Source organism: Psittacula echo (assembly GCF_963264785.1).
Source record: "Psittacula echo genome assembly, chromosome: 7".
Lineage (NCBI taxonomy): Eukaryota > Metazoa > Chordata > Aves > Psittaciformes > Psittacidae > Psittacula > Psittacula echo.
In genome coordinates, this window is record NC_137740.1 from 2,420,423 (window position 1) to 2,426,670 (window position 6,248).

Genomic DNA, 6,248 nt, shown 5'->3' on the forward strand with positions numbered 1-6,248 from the left:
TTATGAAACCGTTTAAATTAAGAGTTAAACTCTCTATTTGTGGATGACACACAGACCCTTAATTAATGACTACAGCCTCTGAAAACCGAACACAAGGCTGCTGTGTTGTAACTTTGCTCAAGTACCACCCCATAGCTTAGTATCCCACTGACCCCCAGTACAGACCATACCAGATCCGGATAAACCACTCTTTATGCAGTGTAAAGGAACAATATTGAATGAAAGTTTTGTACCATGTAACCATAAAGAGAGGGGGGAAAAAGGCTGTAGAGCTGTTCAGTTACGTTGTGGTAAAGCTAAGAGCTGATAACTGCTTGATGGAGTTCTATAATATAGAGAGGTTTCCTTTTGCATACACAAAATAGAAAACTAATTATGAATAAATTATAATTTTCCCTTCTCTCAAATAAGGGCAGATTTATCTCTGCGCATGTAGTGTAAAGCAAGTGTCAGGCTGCTAAGAGTTGTAATTCAAATGATGATGTGGGTATATACTGTACTGCCTTCATTACTTCATATTGCAAAGAAGAAAAGCAGCCTCCATGGATACATGATGCTGTAGTGCCAGAGTTGTTATAGCCTGGAAAGCACCCTCTGCAATGTTTTGCACTGTTAGAACTTATCACCTCACCCTTTCCTTTGCCAGTAAAAGACCGCTCCATACACGTACTAGCCTATCCCAAAGTCCCAAGAAAGAAAGATTTGCACCACTAGCTTGAATACCTTTTATCAATGTCATGGTTGGATGTGCAACTATGCTTATGTTTGGTTACAGGAGCTGAACTTTATCATCGCACACTAAAGCAAGGCACCAGAGGCTGAGGTTGGGCAGGAAGAGGAGCTCTCACCTTGCAGAGCAACCAGGAAGGCTTTTGCCCCTGTGAGCACCTCCAGTCCTGCAGAGGAAGGTAACTTAGTGCCATACCTTTACTGAGCAGCTTTCCTGGGATGGTTCACCCTGGTGGAAAGCAGCAGCAGCCAAAGCAGCCTGTGTGGCAATGTCTGCAGGTGCCCTCCTTGGGATGGGGCTGTGAGCCTCTGCAACCCTGCTCAGGGTGGTACTGTGTGTCTGAAAGCACTGGGGTGGCTCACAGCCCCATATACTGACAAGGATGGACACAGACCAATCCTGCCCCAAGCCTCACCCTTGGGTAGAGAACACCTTCAGTTTTGTCATGTGAAGGATGTGCTTTTGGGAAGGAATAAGGCACATGGGTCGCAACTGCCTCCAGAAGAGGCAAGCTGGACCAGCACCAGACCTAGTCTGACCTGTGCTTCATAGGCCTTTAATTTCACCAGTTTCCTGCTGCTCAGTCCTATGTATTTGACTAAAGCCTCTCTCCCAAAGTCTCCCAGCCCGGGTCAGGAGGTAGGACAGAGAAAGCACCACTTAGCAGAATGTTCCTCCTCTGGTTGCTCACTGCCAGCAGTAAAATATGTACTAAAGATTCCAATTTGAACTTGTCTGACCTCAGCTTTCAAGCAGCAGTTCTTACGTCTTCCCCTGCTAAACCAAACACTTGGAGTATTTGACATGCTAATAAAGTTACTGCTTAATCCACTGTTTGATAAGCCAAGTAGATCAAGCTCTCCCCATTGATTATACATGGCATTTTCTTCTCTCTTTACACATTTTTACAATTTTTCTAGGCCTCTCTAAACATGCCAATCCCTTCCTCAAAATTTGGGCTGCAAAACCATTTGTAGCATTTCAGAAGCATGAAGGAGCAGTGGGTAGAAGCAAGGTGATTCCCTTCCGCCATGAATGCTGCCTTGGTCAGAGAGTCGTGTAAGAGATTTGATGTACAAGGATGCTCAGCTCATTCGGTTCAGCAGCTCTTCCCTGGATTCTAGATTAAATCTCTGTGGCTTAGGTTGACAAATCCTCAGTTGTTGGGTGTGGAGCCTTTTGCAGAGCTGTCTCTTAACTATAAGCACCACACAGTTATAACAGGAAAACCTTATCTTCTAGGCTACAAGGCCAGGAAAATTAACATCTTGCTCTTAGTCCCCCACAGCCCTCAGGCAGCACATGCTACCTTTTAACTCCCTGGCAATAAGGAATAGCAGTAATCCTGATACAGCCAACTATTCACAAGCACTGATGAAGTTCCAAAGCCTAACAACAGACAGAAGTGCTTCACCCTGACAGGAGAACCTGATTGTTACTGCTGCGTGGTAGCTTGCTGCAGCGCTGGCCTCAAATGATCCTCCTCTCCTCATAGCCCTCTGTCATCCTATTGGAAACTCAAATACTGGTAGCAAAGGCTGATACGGGGAGGATGAGATGAAACTCCTTCAAGCTCATCCTGTGATCATATCACAGGCTGTGTTATTCTTATCTTCCTCCACTGAATCTGCCAAGTCAACTTCAAGAAGTCATCCATGGCATTAAGATGTTCCACCAACCCCAAGCACTCGTGATCTGCAGTAGAAGTGAACGCTGTAAGCTGCAAAGCTTCCTGTTCTTACACTGCTGGACCAATATTTACCAAATACCAGCCATGAGCACAAACTTTTCACCACCAGCAAGCTCTAAACATCCAAAAGGACTGAATTCCCATGAATGTGACTGATATCCTGCCAGCCCTGTGAAGAGGTTGTGACTTACACTCACCAATGCTGTTTAATTAGAGCTGATGTCATCTGTAACTCTCAAACATGCAATAGCCAGTATTCCCACTTGTGCCACATCAGCTTAGCCAGTTCATGGCCAAACCTCCTCATTCCTGTGAGGCCACAGAGAAGCTGCTCAAAGGCCACCTTCAAGCACATCTCTTCAAAGGTGACATTCTTCACAGCTTAGCACATATTTAGGCCAAGGCATGGAAATGAAGTAGCTTTACTGGTAGCGATGAATTGGGCTCCTCCTCTCAGAAGGTAGGAGAGAGGCATCTGTTCTCATTCTCCAGACTCACTTCACACTTAAACTTTTAATCCTGGGATCCCACAGCCTTCCATACAGGATCTGGCAGGATAACACACTACGAGGCTTTGGATGCTTTCTGAAGGTGACATCCATTTCACTGAAAGGGGCTGTCTTCCTCCACTGCTGGACCTTCCCCTTACAAGGTCACATCCCCATCAGTGGACAGACAGATGGTGAACACTTACATGCCAACAATGCAGAGATGGTGGACGAGTGGTCAGTAATGCACTAATGCAGTAACTCAGGGGCATTTCTGGATGCACTGTTGACACTGAGCTCTCATTTACCAGTCTGAGTAATGCTTTCCATCCTTTCCAGGACGGAAAATGATGGAAATTTCCAGGATGGAAATTTGACTTCTTACCATTTCTGTCCCATTGTGGTGTATGACTGCAGTTCTTCAGGCCTTCATCCCCTCTCAGCTGAAATACAGCAACGTGTTGGGAAGGAAGCTCAGGGCACATCAGAAACTCCAGCTTGTACCCAGGACATTGTAGAGCATCACCCCAGCAGCTCAAGGAACCAGCCTGGACTCATGTTCCCCACAAAACAAAACCAAGTGCAGGGTCCTCACCTTCCTAATCCTCTGTGCTGCAAGCCCACCATAGCCAAAAAGCTGCTCAGTAAGATGCTGAGTATTGCCAACACCTCCATTACTGCTGGATGGTGGAGCTTTGAGGCCAGAAAGTATAACTGTCTGAGGATCAAATCCAAGGATATGGAATGAACCAAGACATAGATATCATGAATAAATGTGTCACCAACTATTACTCCATGTGAACTGTATGTTTCTTGGGCTTTGCTTTCTCTACTATAAAGAAATAGAGCAATGTGCATGTAAAAAGGTGGGGGAAAGTCCCTCTTACCAAAATAGGACACTACTGCATCCATATTTTTTCCCTAAGGAGACAGAAAAACACTAACCTGGCAGATGTTACTCATTCTGCTTAATGCACTCATATTTTGGTGATAAATGTGGTAGGAGAGCTTGTACAGAATAGAATAAATGGCTTCAGTGAGGTACTGTCAAAACAGTAAGAAGAAGATGTGTTTCCCATTAAACTAGAGAGGGAGTAAAAGCAAATGTGTTTTGAATAAGGATGGCTGGTATTAGGGATGCTAAAAATAAGGGGAAGCGAAGGGGAACACAGCCCTTACTCCACTGCCAAGAGAGAGGAAAATGGTTCTGTCTCTAAGGGGAAATGACTTCTCTCCCATCTCTTCTTTGCTGGTTGGCCAGTTGGGGATCCACCATGAAGGACATCACAGGCAGGAAGGTTTCCCAGACCCTGGGGTTCCTGTGCCCTCCAGCACTCCCCAGCAGGCAGCCCAGCCCCCGAGCTTCCACTGAGAAGCAGGTTCCTGTTTTGTGCTATTTCACACAATCCTCTGGCTTTGTTCCCCCTTTGTCCCCCCTCCAAAATTCCTCTTTCAGAGAAGATTTCTTGGTATTCAAGCAGAGAAGGTGGCCAGTGCCTCCCCCATCATTGTCTTTCTTCCTCTGTGCCTTTGGCTCATCAATCCCAAACAGCTCTGTCATCTTCCTCCTCTTCCGTGAAGGTCCTGATACCAGAGAAAGGAATTCAGGGGAAAACTGATGGGAGGCTGCAGATCGCCAGGAGATGAACAGAACAATATGGAAACCAGGGAGGAAATAAATGCCCTGAATACTCTGAGATCAATGAATTAATTCATTGTCCAGGATTAATGAGTGGTTGTGCTCCCTCCTCTGTCCTTCCACTGCAGCTGAAGCAGCTCATACATATCAAATAGAGGGGAATTAAGTGGGGTATAACAGATGCTTCTGTGCTCCTGGCATCAGGCAATGCAATTCACCCACCACATTTAACACCAGCAGGAGAAGAATTGTTGCTTTCAAGAGCTGAGGCAAGACAGACTGAGCAGGAGGGACAAGGTGCAGGGCAGTCATTTCATCCCTCCTTAGCATCCTGGTAGTATTTGGGATAAATGCATGGGAACAGTGAGCTGTGCTGTGAAGGGGACACTGCCCATACCTTCAGAAGTTCGTTGGGAGGCTGTTAGTAAGTCCTTCTACTCACAAGTGGATGAGAAGACTGCTATCGATTCCCAAATCAGGCACACAGAGAGATAAATCCAGCAATCCAGACAGCCCCACCACCCAGACTGGCTTCCTTAGAAAACATCAGCTCGTTTTCCATGTGAAAAGAGGAGTGAAACCAAACCCCTGAAGCTTGTTCATTTTAAACCCCTCTAAAATGCAATGGGCTTCTTAAACACAGGAATTCCTCATTTCTAACCCAGCATGCAGGTGTAGCCTTCAGTGGTCCGGACACCAGGAGGTGGGAAGCAGGGGTGGGCATGAAAGACTTTGTCACAGCATAAAGCCAATGGGGATTACTCCGTGGATGAGTTCTCCTTTTGGAATAAGTTTGAAAAGCAGAACATTCTGCTTGAAGACAAGAGTATTTCAGTGCAGAAGTAACATTGCAGCACTTGCAGGGAGGTGAGGCTGAGATGACGCAGACTCCTGGTTTTCTCTATTGACTGGGCTTTAGGAAATTGGGGAATTCTGAGCCCTGGGACCGCTGTAAAATAAATGGAAAAATCCCAGCAGGAAGGTGGATTTTTGCGCCCTGTTTGGAATTGGTTTCAGCAGGGAGAGCAGGACAAAGCAGGGTTTTTTCCAGGAGCACAGAGAAGGGAGGACGCGTCTGTCACTTGGAGCGCTGCAGCTCACACTGCTCCGTGCAGGCGCTTCCCTCCTCTTCCTCCCCCTCAACCACCCAGCACCGACTGACAGCGCTGTCAGACACGGAACTGATTCACTGCACAGAGCCCCTCATGAGCATCCAAACCCTTGCAAGGGTCAGAGAGGGAAACGGAGCTCAAGGGCAGAGCTGGCACGCAGGGAAATAGGCTCTGAATAGCTCCCATCCTCACAGCGAGCACTCGCTGGCGCGCAGCCTGAAACCCAGTGCTGATGCATCCAGCCCAGTTTATAGAGCTGTGGGAGGGAGGCCTGGCCTGGCGGCTCCATGTGGATGAATCCTGTGAAAATATAGCCACTAACAATGTTTTTCAGCTCTTTGCTTGCATAAGAGCTGGGGCTGGAAGGGCCCTGTAGTTATCTGATGAGGGAACCAGCCAAAGTTCCATCGGATAAACTGATCTGATCACAATTCATACACGAAACAGATACAAGAAATGAAGTCCTGACATTATAAATGCAGCGTTTCCTAACAGATGAAGAATGAGAGTTTTAAAGTGCCAGGAATCCAGCCACTTCATTTAATTAAACATCAACATTTTACATGGAATAGAAAAACAGGTTTACTTT